General features: G+C 38.0%; 1 long non-coding RNA gene across 1 annotated transcript; it reads left to right on the forward strand.

The window, feature by feature from the left end:
* Positions 1–608: 608 nt before the first annotated feature.
* LOC123166087 (uncharacterized) lies at positions 609–4813 on the forward strand. Its single transcript, XR_006483363.1, has 2 exons — positions 609–4570; positions 4648–4813. It is a non-coding gene; the product is annotated as an uncharacterized lncRNA (long non-coding RNA).
* Positions 4814–6927: the final 2114 nt, after the last annotated feature.

Genomic DNA, 6927 nt, shown 5'->3' on the forward strand with positions numbered 1-6927 from the left:
TATTGTCCAAACAACAATGATTTGTACCTGTTTGAGTTTTTTTATGATCATGTACTGTATATTTTTGTTTTCTTGTAGTATTTGCATCATCGAAAATTGCTTTTGGAGGCCTCCTTTTGTGAAATTCGTGACAATTTATATTTTTACATTTTTTTAAAAATACAGATATACATGGAGGCGTAATGTACAGGTATATAAATTTCCAAGACAAAATAAGTTGAAATGAGGGCTCTGCAAAAAAAAACAAATTTGATGCTATTTAACACATGATACTATTCATTTTCAAAGTCCAAAATTTTGTCTTTTTTGTACTGGTCGCATTTCAAGGTATTTCGCCCTGAATTTTTACACACATGTACATTTCACCCTTGTATAGTTGCTTAATTATTTTCAGTTTTTTTTGAACTCGGAAAGTTTGAATTTTGAATTTTTCAAAAATAAAAGGGTCCATGAAGCTCGGTCGCCGAAACGCCATACTCTTTGCATCATAGAAAATTATACTAATTTAGTCTCAAACAGACGTATGCAAACTCTACTTTTTTTAGGGATGTATTACTATACGCAATCATAGCTGATTAGTAGGGAGTTTGTTAAGCCCAATAGGCTCACGCACATGTACATAGCCTCCGCACATCTATTCTCTCGCCCTCACCCCCTAAAAAATTATTCGCTCGTACTCACACCTTCACACACTCACACGCGGCTCTTGCCTGATCCCCTTTTCATTTCCTTCTATCTGCCCGCTCCAAATCTGCTTCTGCCCGATGAGTTCTGGCTGTTGACTCTGCTAATCGGCGCCGCGGATTTAATTCCCCGTCTTCGATTCCTTGCTAACCTTGTTCGTCCCACCTGCACGCACCTCTGCAGCTCGGCTCACTGGTGCCGCCACGGGTGGCACTTGATTTGGCTCCCTGAACGCTTCCTCAATATCTCAGGCGGTCAACGGGGCGGGAGTGGTCGATTAGAAGCTGGGCATTGGAGGAGGCCCGACAGGTCATCTTCATGCTCGATAGTGGCAGCCTGACTTCGGCGGCTCATTCTTCCACATGTGGTTCCCCCTTCTCCCTTTTCCTGCCTCCCTTGTTTATTTATTTCCCGTTTCTTCCTTTCTCTGCATGTGTATGGTTGAACCAATATAATGAAACCCAGGCACAACTGCACAACTTGTTAGTTAAAGATGTAAATTTGTTTATGTCGTCCACTTTTTTTCGTGCTTGGGTGGGCATCGGTGGTGTACCCCCCTGCTCCCATTCATATTGAACAAATTTAATAAGTATTTAGTTATTTGAGATTAGCTATAGCTGTAGTTTCATCGCTAAAAAAGCTATAGTTCTACTATTTCCCAAAGATAGAATTAAGTTTAATAAATGAATATGAAATAGGTGCCATTGCATTATATACGTCAACTATAACGATGCGTGGATGTTGTCACTATTGGCTTGTTCAAAAGAATAAGCTTCAGATATTAGATATATAGTGTCCACAATTGGTACTATTGAGCTATTTCCATCAAATGTTGATGCATGTTTCCAGTACTTCTGGCAGTAGTAGTTCATATTCATTTTGCGGCTTCCGCCATATTAGCATAGAAAAGCCATTTTTATTTTGAATATAGTTTGCACTGTACTAATTTTCCATCCACTTATGGTTACCTAAAAAGGCTAGTAGCAAGTGTAAGTGTGTTTTTAGTTCCTACCTTTAGAATATTTTGGTGTAGCCTATGTTGTTGACCACATCATCCTTGTTGTTGGTTCATTTGTGCTATAGAAAATAAAATAATAGATGTGATCAAGTCAGTAGGTTATCACTTGCGATTGGTTTTCCAAACTATTCCCTTCCTCTTATGTCTCTCATGAAGTCCTTTAGCTTTATGTAGAAATTCGGTCAACAATATCAGGTCTTTGTGATGTTGCTTGGCATACTTCCTGTAGCACAGATTCAATCTCCGGCCAAGCCGCGTTACACGTGAATGTCGCAAATAAATCTGTGTATCCAGCCCACCCATATATTACATAAGATTTTGGTAGTTTAATGACTTGTGTCTTGGGCTATCTGTGGAAGTTGGATGGCACATGGTAGTAGTATTGTCCTTCGTACATTGTCAGCCCTTGTATCTCCTCTTTCTTTTGTGTCTTGCAGGCCAGCATATAATTCCGTTCTTAGGTTTCCTTGATGTATTTTGATCCAGTCTAGTATGTACTGCAAAATTCAAGCAAAGGCACTGTAATTTAAGCTTTTTGCACACCATCAAGTGTTTCAATTGGTTAGTACGTTGTTATATATGATTCTTATAGCATTCCAAAATTGTTGCATGCTTTCTCTTGCCTTTTGCACCTTTTTTTCATATCTAATGTATATTTCCTTTGTGCCCATCTTCTCCGTAAGAGCATATTAATGGACACTGCATGGCCATGAATTTTGAATGGTTCTATGGTATTCTTCTTGGCCACGTATCTTTGTACTAAACAATGATATCCTATCCTTTTCTATTCTCTGTTGTATCATTGACAATCTAGGCTGCAACTTCAGTTGCAGATGTCATGTTGTGTCGTCTTAATTTCAAGTTGTGATAGTCGCCTTCTTTGAATTTATCCTTGCCATTCTGAGTTTTTTTGCTAGTCTATTATCTCTATCCAACATAGTTTTAAGCCCCTCAACAATGTGAGGATCTGTTGACTCCCTTTTATCTTCTAATTTGTATGCATTAATCCTATTTTGTCCTGTTCAATTTTCCAAATTCAGCATCAGTTTACAGATTTGTATTGTCTTAATAGAACATACATATGTGGTGCTTTTTTCTATGTCCTCGGTTTTTATGTTTTGCACTTTGTGTTACATTTAGTCATGTACACATGCATAATAGAAATACCAGGTTTATGGATGCCCAAACCGTATATCTTGATTTAATTTTCTTGTTACTTATGTCGTGGTCTTACCAGCCTGACTGATTATTGATTTTTTTGTGCCACGGGTTCTCCATTGCTCTTTTTTATTCCTGTTCCTGTATAGTCTTACATGTAGCTATCTCTATTGAATTGCTCTGCACAAACATAAATACCATTTAGTAGAAAAATGAGATTTTTTGCAGCATGAGCAATTTATTACTTGTAATAGTGGTCAATGTACATGATTAACATCTGTACAAGATATGGTTCCCTGTGGAAATTCAACAATGTTGATTTTGCCTCTGTCTTGGCTAAGCTAAAGTGCACGGAAATGTGTTCTCATGTTTTTGAAAAAGAAATAATTGATATCTACAGCCAGGACCAAATGCAACATGTTTTTTTAATATTTATTTAATAGAGAACCTCAAATTAGTTGTAGATCATAATGGAAATGCATAGGTGGCCTTGCACCATAACCATTTGTGTATGATAAACTCTGTTAGATCAAATATTTGTACATCAAATTGATTGATTTAATGAAGAATTTTTTGTAAGCTTGGAAAGAATTGAACACATAGATAACACAATTGATGTGCAAAGCAGAAGCAAGCTATAATGCTGGTTCCAGTATACCTTACTACATTTGTGCATCATGTAACGGGCATTTAGCAGTTGAAGTAAATATAGTGGATGATAATACACATAAGGAAATAACTTTGTAAATATTTGCTCACCGCACGTAGTTCATAGGTTGTTCTTTCGGCATAGTTGTCGGTCTGGCACATCTCCATGCATGTATGATCAAAAGTTGTCTCTTTTTCTTGTCTTGAAGTTTCGTTCTCCTCTCATATCTTGTCGTTGTTTATTGACTGGACTCACATCAATCAGATGACAATCTGGAATTATTTTCCCCACCCAAGCTTAAATCACAAACCCGCATGTGCCTAACTTGAATTTTTGCATTGCATATTTTAGTTGTTAACACTCATGTGATATCTCCTATTAAAGATGGTTAGTAATGGATCAGCTTGTTGGATTGCACATTTGATGATTTTAACCATCTTGGAAGGTTTCTCTCATTTTTGCTATGTGGCACACCTTTTGATTTATGTTTCTTCCTGCGCAATGAGAATGCATACATCATTAAAGAAGATGATATTGTAAAAATGTTATCGAGTATTGCTCAAGGTTAAGAAGATTTATGATTTTGATTATTTTCTAGCTTACAGTTTTATTTCTTTGTTGTCAAAGTAAAAGAGATCAACTTCCAAGAACAGTGGATGTTAAGTTCCAATCTTCATGTGAAAACACAAATATTGTGAGTATCTTTTACCCCTAGTATTGTAGTTACATGCAATTCCATAAATGCATATATTTAGCAAAGAATAAGATTGTAATTGAGGATTGCAAGTTCATGTACAATTAGGACTGAACAATTGGAAGTGGAACTGACGGCCTGATCCAAACTTAAAAGCTATTTGATTGTGTTGTCATACCATGAATTGAAGACATTGGTTGTACTGCCAATTCTGTTGTTGTTGCTGACAAAAGATTGAACTCTAAGAATAAGATGATTGCAATGAGGATATGAAGTTGATGTACAATAACCATTGAGAAGTTGCAAGGGGAGCTTAGGACATGATTTAAAACTAATTGATTGTGTTTTCATACCTTCAGTTGAAGACGTAAGTTGTAGTGTCAGATTCTTTCTTGTTGTTGAGAAAAGATTGAACTTTAAATCAGTTCTATATGATCTCTTCAGATGGTACTTATTGGAGATGGTCTGCTCGCCCAATGGAGCCGATGGCGCAATCAAGGAGATTGGGGCGCTCGCTCGTGAGAAGTTTTTAGGGAAAGCCATTTGTGGCTGTGTATATTAATTTGGAATAATATCTACATAATCAATTCAACCTATCATGATTATTGTTTATGGGATTGTAAGATTGATTGTGAGATTTGTGTGTTAGAATGTGCGACGAATGGTAAGATTGACCGTCATATGAGTGCATAGGACATGGGAATGAAAACAAAAGGGTGTAGGCTTTGATAGTTTGGGATTATGAATCAACGCACGTACCTTGGCTTGGGCCGTTGCTGACAATGCGGATTGCTGGGCGAGCCACCTCGGAGGGGATGTCATATGCCTTCTAGTCCTGCTGCGTGAGCCACCTTGGAGTGGACGGCATGTGCCTCCAAGTCCTCGCTCGCGATTTTTGACCTCAGAGGAAGGACGTAGGACTGGTAGGCATGGTGTAGCCAAGCTAGGGTTCCTTAGCATAGGGTTTCCTGTTATTTTCTTTTACTCTGTTTTTTAGTTTGGTCGTTCGCTGCGATAGGATAAAATATTCCTAGAGGAAAAAAAAAGCTAGAGGGGAGGGAAGGACGCATTGTTCTATTACAATGGCAATGGTGGGCAATTTTCAAGTAAAATTTAATCTAATGGTTATAAAAAAATTATCTATTAAATTAATGGTCGGATGTTTCTTTTTTTGTGGTAATTTCTAGAGTAATTTTTTTTCTGGTTAACCCATCAAATACTTTTTATATATAAATAGATTTTTATTGCCTTATTGCACCGATGACAACTTACTTGAAGGATCTTACTCAATCCTTAGGTGGGTATGGTGGACTCTTGAAAAATAAGATTTGGGTTTAAGGGTTTTTGGATGCACAAGTAGTATCTCTTCTTGGTGCAGAATTTTTGGCTAGAAAAGATGGGGGGCAAGCACCACATGTCGATATAACTTCTATGTGAATATGAACAAACATAAATCATTATGTTGTCTTCCTTGTCCAACGTCAACAATTTTGGCATGTAATATTTTGATGGGGGCTCACAATCACAAAAGGTTTTCAAGATAGTGTATTTGCATGTGAATCTTCTCTTCCCTTATTAATTCTTTTATGAGTTGCATCATTGACCAATGCTATGTTTGTCAATCTCCAATAAAATTTTCTAGTTATATAATTTTCCTTATGTGATGTCATTACTTACCATAAGATTAGCATATGATCTTTTTCATTTATTCCCTTTCTTTTTATTGCAACATGAAAATAAAGAAAGCAAAACTCAGACTAAACTTTATTATACATCTCGCACACGATTACAAAGATAGATCACTAAGCAAACTCTCAAAAAGAAAGGATCGAACTAAACTTTTATTCATCTAAAGCAAAAGATAACTAAGGATCGAACTAAGATAAGTAAAGGCAAAACAATAGTGGAGGTGATACGATACCGGGGCACCTCTCCCAAGCTTGGCGTAAGCCAAGGGGAGTGCCCATACCCGATACTCAATTTTCTTTCGGTGATGAAGAAGGAGGTGGTGGCGATGAAGTAGCGATCTTGTCCTTCATGATCAAGAGATTCTCCAATCTACGGACGACACTCCGGAGGAAGGTGATGTGGTCCTGTAATAGAATATTTTCATGAGTGAGATATTTATTTTGCACACGAACCGTTTCAGTGATCCGAAAGGCTTCAATCTCCATGGGGGTAAGATAATCACAGTAGGGTTTAAGGATATCTTCTTCTTCCTCCTCGGCAGGCAGGGCTTGCTCAACCACCGGCGCTTGATTCCCGATGGCCTCCTTGCTCTTGCCCCCTTCGAGAGGTTCTTCGGGCCCCTCTCTCTTCAGCTCGATCTTCATCAACCAAGCATCCTCTTCTACTTTGTTGGAGGAGAGAGAAGACATGATGCCTGGCTTAACAGCTCTGACCGAAACTAGCAAGAAAAGAAAACAGAAGATTTCTCCGCGATACAGTGGAAAATAGGTTCGGGGGGTATATAAAGATTTTTTATCTTTGGAAACAAGAAAATGGAAGAAAACGGAGTCCGGAAGGTACCAGAGGTGGGCACAACCCACCTGGGTGCGCCTGGCAAGCCATGCGCGCCCTGGTGTCTTGTGCCCACCAGGGTTGCCTTCCTGGTTGTTTCTTATTTTCCTGATTTTTGTTATATTCCAAAACAGATAGAAAATATTTTTGCAGATTTTTTGGAGTCCGTTTACTTACCGTATCACGTACCTCCTCTTTTTCACG

The sequence above is a fragment of the Triticum aestivum genome, chromosome 7D (genome assembly GCF_018294505.1).
Source record: "Triticum aestivum cultivar Chinese Spring chromosome 7D, IWGSC CS RefSeq v2.1, whole genome shotgun sequence".
Lineage (NCBI taxonomy): Eukaryota > Viridiplantae > Streptophyta > Magnoliopsida > Poales > Poaceae > Triticum > Triticum aestivum.